The sequence below is a fragment of the Talpa occidentalis genome, unplaced genomic scaffold, assembly GCF_014898055.3.
Source record: "Talpa occidentalis isolate TD23 unplaced genomic scaffold, MPIMG_talOcc4v2.1 talOcc4.15, whole genome shotgun sequence".
NCBI lineage: Eukaryota > Metazoa > Chordata > Mammalia > Eulipotyphla > Talpidae > Talpa > Talpa occidentalis.
This window is the reverse complement of record NW_023601543.1, coordinates 23,232,206-23,254,586: the sequence shown is the minus strand read 5'-3', so window position 1 is coordinate 23,254,586 and position 22,381 is coordinate 23,232,206. Positions and strand designations below refer to the sequence as shown.

Sequence of the window (22,381 nt, the reverse complement as noted above, 5' to 3'; positions counted from 1 at the left end):
TTGCCGCCTTCCCTTCTCCTTGGAGCAAGGACAGGTTGAGGTAGGGTGATTCTAGTGCTCTAAGAAGACATTCCTGGGCATGGTGCAGCCCAGCTAATACCAAACACAGGCATGAGAGGGTTATGGGTATTGGTAGTCAGGTGTGTAGGGACAGGAATAGGCACAGTGTAGGATCTCTGTGACCCAGGAAGATGGAGTAAAGGAGAAGAGAGTCCTGGAGCCCACAGTGGACTTTCAGACTTTTATTGGGATTCACCAGGTACACAGTAGGCAGGGGTGCTGGGGGGCGGGGGGGAGGCGGGAGACTGGCAGGCCTTCCAGCCCCAGCAAGTGTTTACTCTATCTGGGCTCTCGGGCATTCTCTGGTGGTCTCTGCTGCTCTTGTGGTTCTGTGCTGCTTCTCTGATTCTGCTGGCTTCCTACTGACACTGCCCTTATAAGCTTAGTCTCTCACCCCAGGGGAATCCCATCTAAGCTTGCCCACACCCTACTCCCTGTGTCTGCCATCAGGAATGCATTCAGGACCTCAAGGATCCATCATCAATGCTAATGGCGGGAGAGCAGAAAAGCCTGATACTTTACTTACACTACAGGTGCTTCACTTGATACCCAAAAGTATTTTTGCTATCTGGCTCAAGGTCAGTCTCTTGAACACTCTCAACGGAAGGCTGTCTGTGAGAAAAACCTAGCTAGATGTGCTTATTCTTGTAAGGATTCCTCCCACCCACCATCACTTGGAGGGTCCTTTCTGGTGCCTTGGAACTCTTCACTAATACCACACCTAGTGAATAACATCCTTGTCCCACTTCTCTGCTCACATGGGGGAAGATCCAACAACATGCACCCAAGGGGCTGCTCCAATCAGCTTGGGTCCTACAAAATGTTCCTATAAATAGACAGCATGGTCCGCACAGGGTCCAGTTCTACTAATGCAGTCCTGTAGAAAACCAGTGTGACTCCATCTTGTATCACCATCATCATATGTCAGTGGCTAGAAATTGCCCTGCCCCCTGAGAGGATAGCCAATTTCCCCGTTGTTATTGCTCAACTCTGTTAGCCCGTACTCCTGGCCCCAAACAGCATGCTCTTATCTTAGAATGAACATATGTGTCACATGATCCCTGGACATCTGGTGTGACATCATTAAGACTCCTCACTGCTTTCCTAACTGATGCGTGTTGCCACAACCTTCATGAACCTCAGTAGCCCCGTGGATGAACAGCCAGGTCGTCTGGACCTGTCCATGGCCCTGACATGGAAGTTTACATCACTCTTGATGCCTCTGCAGGTGCCTGTTGTGGCCACCACTTTTGTCCCCTTGCCTGAAGCCTCCTGATCAGGCCGGACTCTGATTGACTAAGAGATATGCTAGGCAGGTGACCATGGTCTCCTGCCTGCAAGTTACTGTCTGGTAGCATGCTGGGCCTTCCTGAAAACCAGGAGTGCTACAGAGGTAGGTAAGGGAACATTCATTCCACTTAAGGAACAGCCATTTCCTTGAGTTCATGTAGGTCATGTAATGGATTAGAACCTGTTTCCTGGAACACTAGAAGTGGGAATAATCCCCCAAATTGGTAAAGATCTGGAGCAGCCATATTTGAGACAAGTTAGACTGGGTTGCCATTTTTTTCCTCAGCAAAGGGTGGAGGGAGAGACAGTGGCGGTAGGGTAGTTTGCAGTTTCTGGTGCAATACTGCCATCAAGCGGACTGCATTTCTAGGTCTCCTGAGCCCTATGTTGTTTCTGGTGGGGAAGCAATATGGCGGTGAAAGCTGAATCGGGAGCAGGAGAAAAACGTCTTCCTTCTGCCACCCTCCTCAGTGCACATCTCAAGTTCCACCAGGCATAAGGAAAGCATAACCAAGACTGGGTCAGGCCCTGCAAATTCCAGAGACAGAACCTAGCTAAGGCCTACACTCTGGCACAGGAAGCCAAGGCTTAGAATGCTGGTGGCCGCCATTTCTGGGCTTGACTAGGGGCAGCCTATGAGAGGGAGCTCTGGCCCGGATCAGGTTATTTGGCCGCCTCCCCTTCTCCTTGGAGCAAGGACAGGTTGAGCTAGAGTGATTTTAGTGCCCTAGATGACATTCCTGGGCATGGTGCAGCCCATCCAATACCAAACACAGTCAAGAGAGGGTTATGGGTATTGGCCATCAGGTGCCTCACTTGATACCCAAATGCATTTTTGCTCCCTGGCACAAGGTCAGTCTCCTGAACACTCTCAACGGAGGGGTGTTCTTGAGAAAAACCTAGCTAGATGTGCTTATGCTTGTAAGGATTCCTCCTACCCATCGTCACTTCTGGAGGGTCCTTTCTGTTCCCTTGGAACTCTTCATTAATACCACACCTACTGAATAACATCCTTGTCCCACTTCTCTACTCACCTGGGGGAAGATCCACCAACATGCACCCAAGGGGCCAGGTCCAATCAACTTGGGTCCTACCAGATGTTCCCATAAATAGACAGCATGGTCCGCACAGGGTCCAGTTCTACTCATGCAGGACTGTAGAAAACCAGTGTGACTCCATCTCATATCAACATCATCTTACGTCAGTGGCTAGAAATTGCCCTGCCCCTGAGAGGATAGCCAATTTCCCTATGGTTATTGCTCAACTCTGTTAGCCCGTACTCCTGGCCCCAAAAAGCATGCTCTTATCTTAGAATGAACATATGTGTCACATGATCCCTGGACATCTGGAATCACATCATTATGAATCCTCACTGCCTTCCTAACTGATGCGTGTTGCCACAACCTTCATGAACCTCAGTAGCCCTATGGATGAACAGCCAGGTCGTCTGGACCTGTCCATGGCCTTGATATGGAAGTTTACATCACTCTTGATGCCTCTGCAGGTGCCTGTTGTGGGCACCACCTTTGCCTGGTTGCCTGAGGCCTCCTGATCAGGCTGGACTCTGATTGACTAAGAGATATGCTAGGCCGATGACCATGGTCTCCTTCCTGCAAGTTACTGTCTGGTAGCGTGCTGGGCGTTTCTGAAAACCAGGAGTGCTACAGAGGTAGCTAAGGAAGCATTCAGTCCACTTGAGGAGCAGCCATTGCCTTCTGGTCATATAATGGATTAGTATTGCGTCGTGTAACAACACACTGATAAAGACATGGGAGTCATGGATCAGGCTGCAGAGGCTGAATGCTGTTGAGAGTAAGATCCTGGCCATTTTTATTGATAGAATAATCAGAGAGCATTAGCTACGTGCATTAGTAGGACAAGGAGAAAAGGATGGGTGAAACTCAGGAATGTCATCTAGGGCTTGGGGGACATGAGTCTGCTGACCATGTTATGAGATTGATTACCAAGTGCTGGAATCAAAAGTAGACCCAAGACCCCAGACCCCTGGCCATGGCCCTAATCTTATCAACAAGGCATTCCACTGATGAGCTTCTGGGGTCCCTTGTCATACATTGGTCCTCGGCCCCTCGCCGCCCCCCCCCCCCCCGTGTTCCTGGTCATACCTCATGATGTATGTGTCAGGAATAAGTTTATGCATCCGTCCTCAAAACCCCCCCAACCCCCCCCCCCACCGAAACTCCTGGTCATAAGTCTTGATGCATGCCCTTCCCACATTGATCAAGCTTTCTGATCTTTTTTTTATTTTTATTTTATTTTATTTTTTAGAGGCATGTTTTATTTATTTGTTTGTTTGTTTGTTTATACAAGCACTGGGTACAGTCAGAAGCACGGGAGGGTGAGAGAATTCACCAGAGCCAGAGCGGGGAGCAGAGGAGGCAGAAGGACCAAAGCACACTGCTGAGGGGAGCAGCGGGTGGCAGGAGAGGTCTGCGCGCCACGTGGGACCCTCCTCCGGTGGCCGGGGAGCAGCCGGGGATTGAACCGGCGCCTCAGAGGCCGCGGGCAGCTTCGCAACCCAGCGCTCAACTGCTGCGCCACTGGGGAGGCCCAAGCTTTCTGATCTTGATTGATATGAAAGGCAGGCACCTTGCAAGGTTTGGCTCATATGACTGTGACAGGACAGCTCTGACCTTTGTATAGGAATGCAGAACTGCAGGTATCCATAATGGTGGCTGAGTAGGCCACTTAAGTCTAGCAGCCAATTAAGTCTAGCAGGTGGGCAGATTAGAATCTATTTGCTGGAGCCCTACAAGTGGGAATAATCACCCAAATCGGTAAAGAATCTGAGCAGCCATATATGAGACAGGTTAGGCTAGGTTGCCATTTTTTTCCTCAGCAAAGGGTGGAGGGAGAGAAAGTGGGGGTAGATAGTTTGGCGTTTCTGGTGCAATACTGCCATCAAGCGGAAAGCATTTCTTGGTCTCATGAGCCCTACGTTGTTTCTGGTGGGGAAGCAATATGGCGGTGAAAGCAGAATCAGGAGTAAGAGAAAAAAATCTTCCTTCTGCCACCCTCCTCAGCCCACTTCTCGCGTTCCACCAGGCGGAGGGAAAAGCATAGCCAAGACTGGGTCAAGAACCGTAAATTCCAGAGACAGAACCAAGTACAAGGCCCACACTCTAGCACAGGAAGGCAGGCTTGGAACTCTGGTGACCGCCATTTCTGGGCTTGAGTAGGGGCAGCCTGTGACAGGGAGCTCTGGCCGGGAAGAGGTTATTTGGCCGCCTTCCCCTTCTCCTTGGAGCAAGGACAGGTTGAGGTAGGGTGATTCTAGTGCTCTAGAAGACATTCCTGGGCATGGTGCAGCCCAGCCAATACCAAACACAGGCATGAGAGGGTTATGGGTATTGGCAGTCAGGTGTGTAGGGAGAGACAGTGGCGGTAGGGTAGTTTGGCGTTTCAGGTGCAATACTGCCATCAAGTGGAATGCGTTTCTAGGTCTCCTGAGCCCTATGTTGTTTCTGGTGGGGAAGCAATATGGCGGTGAAAGCAGAATCGGGAGCAAGACAAAAAAATCTTCCTTCTGCCACCCTCCTGAGCCCACAACTCCAGTTCCACCAGGCGCAGGGAAAGCATAGCCAAGCCTGGGTCAGGCCCTGCAACTCCCGAGACAGAACCATGTACAAGGCCCAGAGTTTTGTTGCTTTGCTTGTCTGGCACAGGAAGTGAAGGCTTGGACTCCGGTGGCCGCCATTTCTTGGCTTGACTAGGGGCAGCCTATGAGAGAGAGCTCTGGCCGGGAACTGGTTATTTGGCCGCCTTCCCCTTCTTCTTGGAGCAAGAACAGGTTGAGCTAGGGTGATTCTAGAACCTAGAAGACATTCCTGGGCATGGTGCAGCCCAGCCAATACCAAACACAGACATGAGAGTGTTTGGCAGTCAGGTGCCTCACTTGATACCCAAAAGGTTGCTGCCTGGCACAAGGTCAGTCTCCTGAACACTCTCAGTGGATGGCCATCCAAGAGCACAACCTAGCTAGATGTGCTTATGCTTGTAAGGATTCCTCCCAGCCATCATCTTCTGGAGGGTCCTTTCTGTTTCCTTGGAACTCTTCATTAATACCATACCTACTGAGGGCCTCCCCGGTGGTGCAGCGGTTGAGCGCTGGGTTGCGAGGCTGCCCGCAGCCTCTACAGCGCCGGTTCGATCCCCGGCTGTTCCCCGGCCACCGGAGGAGGGTCCCACATGGCGCGCAGACCTCTCCTGCCGCCCGCTGCTCCCCTCAGCGGTGTACTTCGGTCCTTCTGCCTGCTCTGCTCCCCGCTCTGGCTCTTGTGAATTCTCTCACCCTCCCGTGCTTCTGACTGTACCCAGTGCTTGTATAAACAAAACAAAACGAACAAGCAAATTAATAAATAAATAATACATGCCTCTTTAAAAAAAAACATACCTAGTGAATAACATCCTTGTCCCACTTCTCTACTCACTTGGGGAAAGATCCAACAACATGCACCTAAGGGGCCAGGTCCACTCAGATTGGGTCCTACCAAATGTTCCCATAAATAGACAGCATGGTCCGCACAGGGTCCAATTCTACTAATGCAGGCCTGTAGAAAACCAGTGTGACTCCATCTTGTGTCAACATCATCTTACGTCAGTGGCTAGAAATTGCCCTGCCCCTGAGAGGATAGCCAATTTCCCTATTGTTATTGCTCAACTCTGTTAGCCCGTACTCCTGGCCCCAAACAGCATGCTCTTATCTTAGAATGAACATTGTGTCACATGATCCTTGGACATCTGGAATCACATCATTATGTATCCTCACTGCTTTCCTAACTGATGCGTGTTGCCACAATCTTCATGAACCTCAGTAGCCCCGTGGATGAACAGCCAGGTCGTCTGGACCAGGCCATGGCCCTGACATGGAAGTTTACCTCACTCTTGATGCCTCTGCAGGTGTTGTGGCCACCACCTTTGTCTGGTTGTCTGAGGCCTCCTGATCAGGCTGGACTCTGATTGACTAAGAGATATGCTAGGCTGGTGACTATGGTCTCCTTCCTGCAAGTTACTGTCTGGTAGCATGCTGGGCCTTCCTGAAAACCAGGAGTGCTACAGAGGTAGCTAAGGGCACATTCAGTCCACTTGAGGAACAGCCATTGCCTTTTGGTCAGGTAATGGATTAGAATATTTTTCCTGGAACCCTAGAAGTGGGAATAATCCCACAAATTGGTAAAGATCTGTAACAGCCATATTTGAGAAAGGTTGGACTGGGTTGCCATTTTTTTCCTCAGCAAAGGGTGGAGGGAGAGAAAGTGGCTATAGGGTAGTTTGGCGTTTCTGGTGCAATACTGCCATCCAGCGGAATGCGTTTCTAGCTCTCTTGAGCACTAAGTTGTTTCTGGTGGGGAAGCAATATGGCGGTGAAAGCAGAATTGGGATCAGGAGAAAAATAATCTTCCCCTGCCACCTTCCTCAGTCCACATCTCGAGTTCCACCAGGCGTAGGGAAATCATAGCCAAAACTCGGTCAGGCCTTGCAACTCCGAGACAGAACCGAGTACAAGGCCCACAGTTTAGGTGCTTTGCTTGTCTGTCACAGGAAGCCAAGGCTTGGAACTCTAGTGGCCGCCATTTCTGGGCTTGAGCAGGGGCAGCCTCTGAGTGGGAGCTCTGGCCGGGAACTGGTTATTTGGCCGCCTTCCCCTTCTTGGTGCAAGGACAGGTTGAGCCTGGGTGATTCTAGAACCTAGAAGACATTCCTGGTCATTGTGCAGCCCAGCCAATACCAAACACAGGCATGAGAAGGCTTTGGCTATTGGTGTCAGTGGCAGAGGCAGGGCCTGAGTTATTATTCAGTCTGTCCAGTTCTGGGGATCAGATGTGGACCCTAGAATCAAGTGGCCTGGGGCAGTTGCTGGGGCCTGAGTTTTGGAAGAACTGTGAAACATGGGATATGGTTTACTTTCCAGGGAATCCAAATGGGTGTGGTCCTCACCTTTACCTTATGAGCTACTAGAAAAACAGTAAGGCAGCTTCTTCAATCCTACCCCCCATACAGGTATACCTCCCAATATCTGTGAGAGTTTTAGGACACTAAAAAGGAATGATTCTTGCATCTGCATGACAATAGTCAACCTGCACAAAAATATTTGGGGTGGGTGTTGCCTTCCCTTTACCTTTACTTTTTTTAAGGATTTATTTATTTATGTGTACAAGAACTGGGTACAGGCCAGAGGTGTGTGTGGGGTGAGAGTGTTACGGAGCAGCCCCAATATAAAATGGGTTGCCTGGCTGTGGGTCCTCACCCGCGCGTTTAAAAGGGACTTATTAATACTGCACTGCAGGCACACGCAAAAGGTTAATAAAAGGTTTATTTACAAGGGAAAGGGAATTGAGGAAATGTACAACTCAGGGAGAAAATAGGGAAATAAAGTCTTTAATGCGTCCTACCCAATCTGCCGACCTGGAAACCCAATGGCACTCAGAGCTGGCCGGACGCTGTGAGCTGGCGGAGAGCCAAAAAGGGAAAAATCCCCCAAAGCCCACGTGTCTGGTTTTATATCAAACCTGGCTGCTTAATCCCACCCTCAGGTTCCAGCCACCTTCCCTTTGCTGGTGATGGGATTTATCTCTCCCAGTGTCTTTTGGCTTTGGTCTGGAGTGGGGGTGGAGTCCACAAAGCCTGTATGGAATTAGCTTTAGGACATCCTTTTCCCCCTAACAAGAGGATTCTTCCGAGACAGAGTGGGGAACAGAACAGGCAGATTGACCGAAGTACACTGCTGAGGGGAGCAGGGTCAAGTCAGGAGAGGTCTGCTGTGCCATGTGGGTGGCTCCTTGGCTGATGGCTTCTGGCCTGCTTGCAGAGGCTGCGGAGAGCTTCATAGGTTGCGTCTTAACCCCTTGCGCCACCAGCGAGGCCCTTCCCTTTCCCTTTAACATACACCCCAGTCTGAGGTGCCCATGGACAGTGCTCCCTGCTCAGCTGCTCACCTACCTTTATCTGAGTCCATGAACCCTGAGAATCTGCAGGTATCTCAGAAATTAGCGTCTCATTCCTATCTTTTATTTTAATTGGAAGGGTGCTGTGATGGTAGATCATTGTCCTTCTCACAGTGTCAGTTTCCCCAAAGCTCTTATGGGGTAAAGGGTTTGGAAGCCTATCTGCTTTGCCAGGCCTCCGGGCATCGTGTTGTCCTTGGAACACCATGGTTCCCTCACCAAGAACAAGTGCCTGGTGGTCTCCCCAAAGGCCGAACCCTTAGAACTGTAGACATCCCTGCTTGAAGTCCAAATAAGACTTATTTTCCCTAATAAGAAAAATTGGGTCCTAAGGCCCCAGGGTCCATGCATGTGATACTGTGAGCTTGTTCCATGGCCACATCAAGGAAGATTGGGCAGTTGTCTTCAAACTAGGCCATTCCTCAGGTGGCTCTTCTTTCCTGTGGGGTGTTCCATTTCACCCGCTTGTCCCTTGACATCATGTAGGCTTCTGGCTTATTGTCAGAATGGAATAAATAAGGATGGTGGCAAAGGGAAAATGGAGACTGGCCTTCGGCTTGACTTGGAAGGGAAACTTTCTAAAGCTGCTTAGAAGCTTTAGAAGGGAAGTCAGAGTGTCTGGAATGACTTACACTGGAGCTGAAGCCAGGGCATAAGGGTTGAAGAGCACCAGACCCACCCTGGTCGTGCAAACCCGACACACCTTTGAGGAGCTTCACTCCCAGCAGAGGTGCTGCTAAGTCAAGCAACTGGAACTGAGATCTGTCCAAAATGCCACCCTTCTTTCTGCATTCCATGCCAAAAATTACCCACCTCACTCTTTCCTCCTTCCCAGTAGCCCCTGCAAATCCAGAAATTCAGTTTACAGCATGCTGGGAGTTGTAGTGCTGGGCGCCTGAGTTGTCAGCAGTGTGGAGAATGGGGGTGGGTAAGATCGCATCTGTTCCTCTGGCCTCAGTTGAGTGCTTCTCTTCACTCCACCATGACCCAGAGATTTCTCTTACAGGCACAGGTCAAAGATGATGTAGGGACGAGACTTTGTCACTTTGGCTTTCCTACAAGCATGCACTCCTAGAATTAGGCCATGTCAACTCTGGACCTTGTAGGGCTTGGACAAGCTGTCTATATATTGAAACAATTGGTCATACCCAATCTTGAAGTTCAGAAGACCTGGCCCTTTGGGTACATGTTCCTGGACCTCCCCCATCACTTGGGAGTTGACTCTCCTAAATAATCACAGAAGTGTGTGTCCAGGGGGGGTGTTATTCAGCTAGGTTAGGTATAAATAAAGATGGTCAAGGGACCACTGACAGGACATTCCAGAAGTAGTCATGGTTGGGCAAAGTCCTTAAAAGCATAAGAACACTGCCAGCCTTCCCTTCATAGTTAAGAGGTTGACTCTGGTCCTGGCATGAGGTTACTTTTAGGTATTGTGGACAGTAAGTCACTGCCTTACCTACTTACTCCTTTAGGCAGCCTTCCATGCCTGAGCCCCAGGAACCCATGGGTGAAAAGCCAAAGCTTTTTGCCTACCATGGGAGGTGCACCTCACTTACCTTCTGCTGGTGATCCTCGACCACTACCACTTTTGTGTCCAACTGTTTGATGTCATGCCAGTCTCTCAGTGACTGAGAATGTGTCAGGCCAGTGAGAATGTGCCCTGCCATGCCTTGGCTTTTGTGGATCAGACTGCCCCAACTCAGTGTGGCTCCTAGGGTACCCTGCAAACTAGGGTTGGTAAAGATAAGAGTTAAGGACAGGTTCAGATCCTTGGAGGGGCTGTGAGAAGCAGCCATGGCCTTTTGTTCATGAAGACAGGCTGAAAGGAGTAAATTCTGCTCCTTGGAGTCTGAGAATTGGGAATGATCCCCCAAATTGGCAAAAATGATGAGCATCCATATTTGATACCGGTTGGACAGGGATTGGTGTTTTTTTCCTCAGCAAAGGGTGGAGGGAGAGAACGTGGGGCAGGGCCAGTTGGCTTTTGTGGAGTAATAGTGCCATCAAGCGGAATGTGTTCACAGATTCCATTTGCTCCGCACTTTCCCTTTCTGTGGAGATACAAAATGGTGGTAAAGTCAGAGTCATAGACTGGATGAAGGATTGCTCTTAACCCCCACCACCTTTGCCTACCAAGGTCTAGAGCTTTGTAGTGCTCTGGAAAGTTTTGAAAAACGGGTCTGACCTTGGCAGCTCCCGTGACGGGCATGGATACAAGGTGCACGGCCCAGCTACCTGGTGGGTTGCAAACAGGAAGCCCACCTTGCTGTGTAGTGGCTGCCATGTCTGGACTGTGCCAGCTGAAATCACTGGCCCTGGCCAGAGTTTGTGGGAATTTGATAACATGTCCATTCCCCTAAGAGTAAGAATAGGTTTGATCTGGGTGGGTCAGGGCCCTGGGTCAATCTCTTTGACAATGTGGAACTCCCACCCTTTGACCAGCACTGCTGGCACAAGATGGCTGGAGACATTGGTGGCAGTGATGGATACAGGATCTGAATCATCCCGTCCATCTCTGGAGATCAGAGCAGTGACAACCCCATGTTTTATCATGTTCCGGATCTCTAGAGTGCTATTTTCTACCCTTCCCCCTCCCCTGCAGAATGTCTCTGGTTGGTAGTTGTCTGTATTGTTTTGTTGTGTTTTTTATTGTTATCGTTTTTTCCCTGTTGCCTTATTTGGTCCCCCTATATTCCTCCTATAAGTGAAACCATCTGCTCTTTTTCTTTTTCCTTCTGACTTATTTCACTGAGTGATATGAGTATATTATTCCCTTGGCTCTTAAAGGGGAGGGTAAGGAACCTCTTGGCAAAGTTCTGGAGACTGGCGGGTGAATGCTGCCAGAGATGTGGGTGGTGAGAGGATTCACCAGAGACAGAGCAGGGAGCAGAACAGGTGGATGGACTGAAATATACTGCTGAGGGGAGCAGCATGCAAGACAGGAGAGGTCTGCTGTTCCATGTGGGTAGCTCCCTGGCAGGGGATTGAACTCATGCTGCAGTGGCTGCGGATAGCTTCACAGTGCTGTGCTTAACCCCTTGTGCCACCAGGGAGGCCCCCTTCACCTCACTCTTGACCCCTTTGTAAGTACCTTTGAACCACCACCACTGCCACCTTTTGTGCCCTGCTACTTGAGAACTCAGGGTTCATGTTGGACTCCCTTGGTGAGTCATGGCAATGTACCAGTGAGAGTGGACCCCCCATGGCACTGACTGGAGGTGTTTGTAGGTAGCTGTCTGCACACTCGCTGTGTCTTTGGAGGTCTGCAAACATGGAACACTAAAGATAGTGTTATAGAACGATTCACATCCAGTGCTGTGGGTTGTAAGGATGGTCATGACATTTTTTTTCCCCAAAGATTTCATTTATTTATACGAGAACCGGGGTACAGGCCAGATGTGCGGGAGGGTGAGAGGATTGACCAGAGACAGAGTGGGGAACAGAACAGGCAGACTGACGAAATACACTGCTGAGGGGAGCAGCCAGTGAGTCAGGAGAGGTCTGCTGCTCCATGTGGGATTCTCCCTGGCCAGCAGGGATCGAACCCCAGCAGCGGAGGCTGCGGACAACCTCACAATGCAGCGCTCAACCACCTGCGCCACCAGGGAGGCCCAGTCAATGACATTTTGGTCTTGCAGGCAGACTAAGAGGACACAACAGGGATGAGATTCAATTACCTGGAAGCCTTAAAGTGGGAGTGCTCCTTGAAAGTGGCCAAAATGGCGAGCCAACTTAACATTTGAGTGAGGTTCAAGTTGGACTGGGGTTGGCATTTTTTTTCATCAGCAATGGGAGGCGGGAGGGAGCGTGGCGGCAGGGCAGGTTGGCATTTCTGGTGCAATACTGCCATCAAGCGGAATGCGTTTGCAGAGCCTGTGAACCCTACGCTGCCCCATTCTGTGAAGGAGCCTTAAGGCAGTGTTGTCAGAGTCCCAGGCAGGATAAAACACAGGTCCTCTTTCCACCACTGTTCCCCATCAATGTCCAGAGCTCTGAGAGGCTTGGGAAAGTCTAGGCTACGGCTGGATCAAATCTGGTAAGCACCAGTCAGGCACCTAGACAAAGCACAAAGCCCGTGTTCATGGCCGGTCGGCTGGAAACCTGGTGGCCGCCATTTTAGGCTGGGGAGTAGAAGTACCTTGGCAGTGCCTAATACAGGGGTTGTGGGCTTTTTTTTTTTTTTTTTTAAGATTGATTTATTTATTTATACAAGCACTGGGTACAGTCAGAAGCTTGGGAGGGTGAGACAATTCACCAGAGCCAGAGCGGGGAGCAGAGCAGGCAGACAGACGAAGTACACTGCTGAGGGGAGCAGCGGGCGGCAGGAGAGGTCTGCGCGCCATGTGGTACCCTCGCCGGGTGGCCGGGGATCAAACTGGTGCTGCAAAGGCTGCGGGCAGCGCTCAACTGCTGTGCCACCAGGGGAGGCCTGGTTGTGGGCATTTGACCTCTTGCCCTTTTCCTTGGGAGAAAGAGCTTTGACCCAGCTGAGTCCAGGGTCCTGGAAGTCTTTCCTGGATAAGATGAAGCCCAGCCAAAGCCCAAGCATTTGGAGTACTGTGGCCGTTGGTGGCAGTGGCTGAGGTGAAACCTGAGAAATGAATGGATGTACTTTGTGCATCTGTGGGAAGGAATAAGTTCCTTAAATTGAGAATCTATTAGTAATTTAAGTCTGAAGAACAAAACAGGCATGTCCATTAGTCACAGAGTATACTAAGAGCAACTTACATACAGGGTTCATTGGTACCAAAACAAGTGGGCAGTCTTTGTTATAGGCAGGATCCATAACACCCACCTAATAGGGGTCATCTTATACTTACTATATGAGATCATTGTTGTGTAACAATGATGCCAGATGTCCAGGTGGTCATGCCATGCACATGTTTGTTCTACTAAGATAGTAGAGTTGTGTTTGGACCATGAGGACAGGCTAATAAATATGAAAGAAACAATGGGGAGATTGACTATTCCCAGAGTAGGGTATTTCTTGGCCATGGGCTGAGGATGGTGTCGATACAAGATGGAGTCACTTTGATTTTCTACAGGCCTGAACTAGTAGAATGGACCATGTCAAACACGGGCCCTGTGGGGCCTCACTGGTGGAGCAGGCGGTTGAATGCAGTGCTGTGAAGCTGTCCGCAGCCTCTGCAGTGCCGGTTTGATCCCCGCTGGCAGCGGAGCAACCCGCATGGTGTGGCAGACCTCTCCTGTCTCACCTGCTGTTCCCCTCAGCAGTGCATTTCAGTCAGTCTGCCTGTTCTGTTTCCCGCTTTGTCTCTGGTGAACCCTCTCACCCTCCTGTACATCTGGCCTGTACCCCGGTTCTTGCATAAATAAATAAATCTTAAAAAAAAAAAAAAAGAAAAGAAAAAACATGGGCCCTGTGGGCTGTCTTTGAGAACATGCTGTATATTTATGGGAACATTTGGGAGGACTTGGTCTCAAAGTTCAAAGGACCTGTCCCTTTGGGTGCATGTTCTTGAATCATCCTCAGTGAGTGACTCCCCCATGTGAGCAGACAAGTGTGTCCACAGAAGTGTTATTCATCCAGGCTTGATACAAATAGATTTCCAAGGCATCGGAAGAATCCTTCAGAGGTGATGGTGGGTTGGAGGAATTCTTACAATTATAAGCACCCACCTTTTTCCCACTGCACCGTCTGAACCTCAGGAGCGCATGGATTAAAAAAAAACAACAACATTCCTCTGAACCTGTACATGTCGCTGCTGTGGGAGATTCACCTCACTCTTGACCCTTCCACTGGTACCTGTTGGTCATGGCCACCTAGGGGTCTAGCAGCTTGAGGCCTCGTTTTGAAACTGACCTCTCTTATTCAGTGACTATGAGAAACCGCTGCCAGAGCTGGTAAAACCCCCTGAAGTGACACCCCAGCTGCCATCTCTGTTAGGCAGGAGTCTTTAGTCAAAGCTACACAACAGGCTCTGTGGTAGTGGGAGTGTGTGTGGAGGGGCTAGTGGTGGTCGTGGGCGGGGGCGGGGTGGTCATGCTGCTGGTTCTACAGTGGCTGTTATGTGCTGAGAAGGACGGCTTTTCCCTTCCAAACTCTGCTTGCCTGAAACCTTGCCCTCCTATTTCACCTCCCCTCCCACCCAGTAACCGCATCAAGTCCCCTTGACACTGGGAAGCCAGGCTTGACTTCTGATCCCCGGAATGAGAGGGACGATTAAGGTCCCATCTGACCCACTGCCACCAATGGCTGCAGCCCTCCAGTGCCCGCAGGTCTTGGCTACGATTCAAACATGTAAGACGGGCATGTGAATGTGCCCACCTGGCCGCTGGGTGGTGGACGTCTCCAGCTCTCTGCCCATACGGTGTCTCCTCAGGTCTTGTGCAAACCCAGAGTGCTGAATACAGAGTTTTTACAAAGAGATCAGATCCCTGCTAGGGGCTGTGAGGAACAGCCTCTGTGTTTTGGTTATGGCGGGAGGCTAACCGGGAAGTGTCTCTGCTTCCAGAAACCCTAGAATTGGGAGTGCTGCCCCTACGTGTTCCAGAAGGTGAGCAATGTTCCAGGCAAGTTAGAAAGGGCTTGGTATTTTTTTCCTCAACGAAGGGCGGAGGGATTGGCTATGGGCGGACAGTAGGTTGGCATTTCTAGTGCAACACTGCCATCCAGCGGAATTCATTCAAGTATCCAGTGAGCCCTGCATTGTCCCTTCCTGGAGCTCTGTGGTATGGCAGTGGAGTTAGAGGCCAGGCTGGACAGAGGATGGGTTGCTCCTTCTACCACCCTCTCCTGCCAAGGTGCAGAATTCCTCCACACGCGGGAAAGCATAGGTCAAGACCTCGGTGGGCCTGGACACTCCAGAGACGAGCTCGGGGCAAAGTGAAACTGCAGCTCAGGACCCTGGTGGTTGCCATATTTGGGTTGGACTAGGGGAAGCCAAGGAGCCTCATGCAGGGGCTGTGGGCATTTGGCCAAGTGCCCTTGCCCGTGAAGGCAAGAACAGGTCCTGTCTGCATGGCTCTAAGATCTAGAAAGCCTCCTCGGAGTGGTGAATCACAGCCAAGACCTGCGGGCACTGGAGGGCTGCAGCCATTGGTGGCAGTGGGTCAGATGGGACCTTAATCGTCCCTCTCATTCCGGGGATCAGAAGTCAAGCCTGGCTTCCCAGTGTCAAGGGGACTTGATGCGGTTACTGGGTGGGAGGGGAGGTGAAATAGGAGGGCCAGGTTTCAGAGTTTGGAAGGGAAAAGCCGTCCTTCTCAGCACATAACAGCCACTGTAGAACCAGCAGCATGACCACCCCGCCCCCGCCCACGACCACCACTAGCCCCTCCACACACACTCCCACTACCACAGAGCCTGTTGTGTAGCTTTGACTAAAGACTCCTGCCTAACAGAGATGGCAGCTGGGGTGTCACTTCAGGGGGTTTTACCGGCTCTGTCAGTAGTTTGCACTAGGTGTTTGTTGATGTCCTATTTCTGGGCCACCTTCTCCAAGATAGCGTGTTAGTGTTTGGGTCATTGAGAAGGCTTAGTCCTTGCATCCATGTCTCAAATAGATGCTTGCCTTAGGAGTGGTCTTTGATGGACCAATGTGGCGAGCCTGCCCAAGGAAGTCAACACTGTCGAATGGCACCCTCTGGGCAATGGGTGCTGCCCCTTTCCCCGAGGTCCTCCTGCAATCAAGCCTGTCTGCCATCTCCATGAAGGAGGATCATATTCCTCAGTGTCCTAAAAATCCGCTCTTGAAGACTTTTGGGGTGACCTGTGAATTTTCCAGGTCCTATCTGCCTGGTGGTCAGCCTACTGGCTTATCTCACTCCCTTCACAGGCAATACCTTAGTCTCTCCTGGAATGTATAGAAATCTTGCTCCCTGACCTTTTATGCTAGCGAGTTGCTGAAATCTGGTCAAAGATCTAATGGAGGTAGAGTGTTTTGGGGCCAACTTCTTTGCCAAGAGTCAGGATCCTGACCTACACTGTCTGATTATTCCCTAGACCTAGACGGCGACAGTGTGGATGTATTGCCAGGGACAACTACCGTACCCACAGCTGATGGACCCTCTGTTAGAAAGTGTAACAGAAGTCTCCCCAAACAGAGGACCAAGGACCTCCACTGTGAGGAGGGAGGCTATGATTTAAGACATCACATGTCCTAGTGTTCACAGTGAGAAGCTGGGAAAACACCTCCATCCCGTCACTCCAGACATTGTGTCCATTTTGACATACACTTACCTTCTAATTCAGTCACACTGGGCATAGACACTCTATATAATGGGTCACAAAGGCCACATGGGATCCTGTGGGGCCTAGGACCCAGACTCTATGGCAGAATCAAAAGTGAAAGTAAATACTGCAAGTCTCACTCAAATCTGCAATGCACCTGCTTTATTGCTTGCCTGGGTCTGGTAACAAATCAGGGATCTCAGCCTGCCACTCAGCCACTGAGTGCCCCAGGTTGGTTGTGTGTGTCTTGGGTAGGTGGTGTCCAGATGAAGATCCCAGTGGATCCATCCACACAGTCATTGGCCCTGTTCAGGACTGTTGTTTAGCAACCCCTTCTGGGAAGAGAAGAGATTGTGACTGTATCCTACTCACCAGCCCCAGAATCGTTCATTCATTCATTCATACATACATTCATACACAGGCACAAATGTGTGTCTTTGTGGTTTGTGTATATGTAAATATTTATACTTTGTGTATTTTATTTTTTTAAGATTTATTTATATGCATACAAGAGCTGGGGTACAGGCCAGAGTTGCAGGGGGTGAGAGGATTCACCAGAGACAGAGTAGAGAACAGAACAGATAGACTGACTGAAATACACTGCTGAGGGGAGCAGCGGGCGAGACAGGAGAGGACGAGAGGCAAGCCAGCCAGGATGTTTGACATCCCTAGGAGCTAATGTTGTGGGTGAGTGCGCGCTCTTGGTTCTCTTTCTTCTCCTTTTCCAAATCAGTGCATTTCATCCTTGCAAAAAGGAGTGATGGTGGTGTTTCGGCAAGTCTCGAGAAGACAACGTCCAAAGGTCTGGGGGTGATCTTGTCTTATTCTTGAATTTTTCACTATTCTAGAAAAGTGAGGCCTTGACTGTGGAACCAGAATAAGTAGGTGCGTGAAGGTGTGTCTAAAAACTCTGTGCACGTTACCTCAGTGATCAGTAGGTGGAATTCTGTGCCAGTGTCCTGCAGAACTGGGCAGAGTGAAAGGGGTTTGGCCTAATTCTTTGCTCAGGTGTTTTCTAGCCCTAGTTTAAATCAAGTAGGAGTTAAGTAGTTAATGCAACAGAAAATAGGCCAACTAATTGACCAACTAATCTATTCCTTTGTCCATGCCTGTCCCAGGTGATCCAAATGGCGAAAAGCCAGGTCTTCCTGTTTTAACCTGTTTTAATCTCCTACATAGTTTCACTTCACTTTGACCCTTCTGCCTCTGCAGCCCTTTGAGTTAGCTGGTTTATCCTTGATTCCTGAGAATGTGCCCCCACTTGGCCCTGACTGGTGGTAGCTCAGTTCTGTGTCCACACTCAGTGTGTCTCCTGCAAACCTAGGGTACGAAAGATAGAGCTACCAAGAGGTTCAAGTCCACTGCGGGGGTCTATGAGGAACGGCCATAGCATTTTAGTCATGAGGAAGGGCCAAGAGGATGCAACAGGGAGGATACCAGGAGCTCTAGAAGGAGGGAGGGCTCCCCCAATGTGGCCACGGTGGTAAGTAAAACAGGTTTTGTTCCAGAAAGTGCCAGATCCTGCTACCTGGTCACTACCACAAAAGTCAATAACCAGGGACGGGAATCAAATCTATAAGCTCTTTTATTTAAATAGCTGGCCAGAGATCTGAGAATGGTGGGCATATCACCCTTAAGAAACCATTCTGCCATGTCGTCTCTAGCTGTCTGTTTTCTAGTGAGTTGAACAAAGGGAGTCAGGAATGAATCTGTCAGAACTTCCCATCATGGTTGAGTCAGTTTATCAGAACAGCCTGCCATAGTCAATGTTCCTGGTTTTTCGTCATGGTCAGCCCTCAGAGTTTGTTACCAGTTTCCCGATTATCTTGACCTTCGTACATCCTGGCCTGCTAGGTTCATATCTGATGGCATCAAGGTCCAGCCCTCATTTAGGCATCATCGGGGCAAGAATCTCAGTTCAAAGCAAGAATTTTAAAGAAAACATCATTAATCATAGAGTGTACGTGCAACCTGCGCTACGTGTGTATGTGCAGATTCCTGTGCTACGTGTGTATGTGCAGATTCCTGTGCTACGTGTGTATGTGCAGATTCCTGTGCTACGTGTGTATGTGCAGATTCCTGTGCTAGGTAGGGTATGGGGGCCTTCCCTTCCCTTCCTAGCTCCCTGTCAATCTGAGCCAGTTTTGGTTGCTGGTAGCCATTTTTTTTTCTTTGACAAAGGGCGGAGGGAGAGGACGTGAAAGTAGGACAAATTGGCATTTCTGTTGCAATACTGCCATCAAGCGGAACTTGTTTTCAGCTCCCATGATTCCAGCTCTGTTCCGTCTTATGAAAAAGCAATATGGCGGTGACATCAGTGTCTTGGGAAGGACAGAGAATGGACGTCTACAGGGCACAGGATAGTGAGGTTCAATGCAGAATAGGACGCTGGAAACTGAGACCCTGGATCCTACTTCTGGAAGTGGTGAAGCCCAGCCAGCGCACACCACTGACACAGGAGGGCAGTGGATGTTTGGCAGTGGTGGAAGCAGGACCTGAATTGTCCCTCTCTCCAGCCCTGGGAATTAGGTGTGGATCCCGGCTTCCCAGGTTTAAGAAACTTGGGCAGTTGCTGGTAGGGGTGGGCGTGAGAGGACAGGGTGGTGTAGCACGCTGGTGCTGGTGAAATAGACAGCGGGTCTAGGCAGTGACGGCACGCTGGACTCCACCCTCGCTGGACTCCACCCTATCTCAGCATTTGACATTATAATTCTGGCATGCTGTGAACAGGGCTTCCTGAATGAGGGGCTGCTGGGAAAGAGGAAGGAGCCTTGTGGCCGTTCGGACTTAAAACAATGGAAACATGCTTGCCAGCTCTTCTTTTGGGGCGTTAGTGCTTTGGCAGGCGGGATATCTGATTATGGCAGCCGCCATTTTGGATTCAGATTGAGTGAATTTTCTTTCTTTCCTTACCCCGTGCTCTCTGCCCTGCCCAACCATTCGCTTGTGTATATTGCTGGAAAGTGCCTTGAATTATTTGGTCTCACTGTCCTTTGCTTTTGGGCCTGGGCTACTCCTCATTGGGCACTGCCTGCTGGGCAGGTGCCCAGGAGGGATAGTGAATTTTGGAATTTGATCAGGAATCTTTATTTTGAAATGCTTCTCTCCCTTCTCCCTCTCTGTATTCTTTTTGAACTTCTCACTAAATAAAAACCTTTGAGCACACTATAATTTGATCATTTTTATGCTCACAGACAGCACAAACCCTTAGAACAGCAGCATGGTTCTTTTTCTTGTAACAGTTTGAGGTATCAGTTTTGGTTTCTTTCCTGCAGTTTTGCTGGGTATCAAGAGCAGTAGGCTTTTCTAATGCTGGGTTTTCTTTCTTTCTTTCTTTTTTTTAAAGATTTTATTTATTTATTTATTTATACAAGCACTGGGTACAGTCAGAAGTTCAGGAGGGTGAGAGAATTCACCAGAGCCAGAGCAGGGAACAGAACAGGCAGACTGACAAAATACACTGTTGAGGGGAGCAGCGGGCGAGACAGGAGAGGTCTGCTGAGCCATGTGGGTTGCTCCCTGGCCGGCCAACGATCGAAATCATGCTGCAGTGGCTGCAGATAGCCTCATAGGTTGTGTCTTAACTCCTTGCTCTATTAGGCCCCTCTAATGCTGGATTTTCCTCCAGAGGAGTCCAGAAGAGTATGACTGTCGCCCTCAGTGGAATGAGCCAATTTGGAAGTAACAGCAGCAACCCCCCACAAATATCCCTACAACTCTCTCCTCACGCCCTACCCTCCCTCTTCAAGGTCTTGGCTAAAGAACAGTGCTTAACAGACATGGCAGCTGAGGTGTCATCTGAGGGGGTTTCATTCACTAATAGAGGTCTGTCCTGAGTGCTCCATGACTCAAGTTCAGGTGGAACAGAACCCAAGGACTGCCTCATTGATTAACATTACGTTTCCTAACCACTCCCACCAAGATCTTCTGAGAGTCTTTTTAGCACATTCAGAGGCAATGATGACCCTTGCTTCTGTGTCTTAATCCCATGCTGGCTTCAGAGCTGATTTTCAATGGGCCAGTGTGGAGAGCCCAAAGAGGTCAGTGCTGACAGATGATGGCCTCTAGGCATGAGCACAGCCCTTTACTCAGCTTCACAGAACATTAAGCACGTGGGCCATGCGTAATGGAGATTCTCAATCAGACACACGGCTCTGTAGAGACCCTTGTTTTATCAGCTTGTTATTACCAAAATTCAAATTTCCGTGAAGCAGGAAGGTTTTAGTTATGACTTATGCCAAACACATATAAGCACAACATGAATTTTTTTATTTTCTTTCATTATTGTTCATTTTTGTACAGTATTTGACTTCTCCAATCCCATCACCATCTCACCCATGAACTGTAACCATAGTCCCTTGTGCTCTTCCCTCCCCTGTTTTGACCCCCTTCCTGCCCCTTCCCAACTGTACATCTCTGATCTATAATTTGCCTACTAGTTTTGTCTTTTTTTTCCTCTGACCCTTTGTTTGGTTTCATTTCACTGAGCATAATCCCTTCTAACTCCATCCATGTTGCTGCAAATGGCATAGTTTATCTTTTTTGATTGCTGAGTAGTATTCCACAATATGAATTTATTGACGGAAAATCACATAAATTAGTATATCGGTTAGGAGATAGAAGGAGTAGATGGCCAAGTTTGGGAGACTGTTATGCAGATTGGGCAGGACCAGTTGGTTATACAGTGTTCTGCTTTTTGGTCAGAACTGAATAAATAAGGGTGGTGGCAATGGCTGGAAAATCGAAACTCTAGGTTTCAGCTGGGCTTTGGAAGGGGATTTCTTTGTAAGCCTCCTTGGAAGTGCAGGAAGCCAAAAATGTTTCTGGAATGACCCATTGTATTGGGAGCCATGCTACTCATGTCGTCTGACAAAAGTCCGGGCTTGGGGCAGATTTCTGAAAAATCAGGAATCTCGGTAGCTGACTCCAAGATTCTCCTCATTTGTTTATGGCTAGTTTCTGCCATTGCTAAAAATACGCATTTAAAAGTAAAACTGCAAATACTGATCAATTACTGAATAACCAGTTTGATGGCAAATGGCACTGCATAATACAATTATTACATTTTTTATAAAATTAGTCTTTCTCTGCCAAAAGGCAGTCAACATTTGGCCTTACATTAACAAGTGAAAAAACTTCTGGGAACAAAAGGCTGTAAACATCCCTTGGCCAAGTCTTTAATATGGAGATGTGGTCTTTTGAGGCAAGAGCTAATTGGAGAAGGAAATTCTATTACTTTAAAGATAGCAGTTGGGTGGCAGACTTGATCCATGCTCCAAGTGTAAGAAAATTCCTGATGAGCCAGGAGGCGCCCTAGCTAACTCCTGCTAAATTCTTCCTGTTTGTTTAGGGCTGATTCCCCTGGAGGTGACAATTGGTATGGTAGCTGTTAGAGTGTGCATTCAAGAATAAGTCAACAGCAATTTTATGACTGGTAGAGCTAAAACAATATAGATAATAATTTCTAAATAAAAGCCTTCTGTTTTTTACTTTAATCAATTAGTTATATGTTGGTCTAAACTTTGTAGGTTAGTTAGAAAAAATTCCTTTGTCTCCCTTCCCCCAGGTAACTTCCTGCCCTTTGTTTCCCTCAGCCCATAGTTAATCGTTCACCATGGCAAACTTAGAAATGTTAATTGTAGACACATACGCTTTTTGCTAGTAATAAAATAACTGTTAGGTTGTTTAAAGTAAATAACTATTTTGAAAACATTTGTTTAGCAACTGTGCCTTCTTTAAGACAAAGAATAATAAATGTTACACCTCTGCCGGAAGGCAAACAGACCCTTGGCAGCTCCTGAAAAAGGACATGTGATAATTATTATCTTCCTACCTTATGCTTGTGTACTCACGATTTGCTTAGTATAAATAAAGG

General features: G+C 49.0%; 1 long non-coding RNA gene across 2 annotated transcripts in view; it reads left to right on the top strand.

Annotated features, from left to right (window-relative positions):
- LOC119245948 (uncharacterized) overlaps positions 1 to 22,381 on the top strand; it is a 116,229-nt gene that overhangs the window by 71,179 nt on the left and 22,669 nt on the right. The window contains exon 1 of one of the 2 annotated variants that reach the window (XR_008551983.1): positions 5,745 to 6,428. The exons of the other annotated variant lie outside the window; for it this stretch is intronic. This is a non-coding gene — a long non-coding RNA (uncharacterized LOC119245948). Of the gene's footprint in view, positions 1 to 5,744; positions 6,429 to 22,381 lie in introns of those variants that run through there. 2 annotated transcript variants of the gene reach the window in all.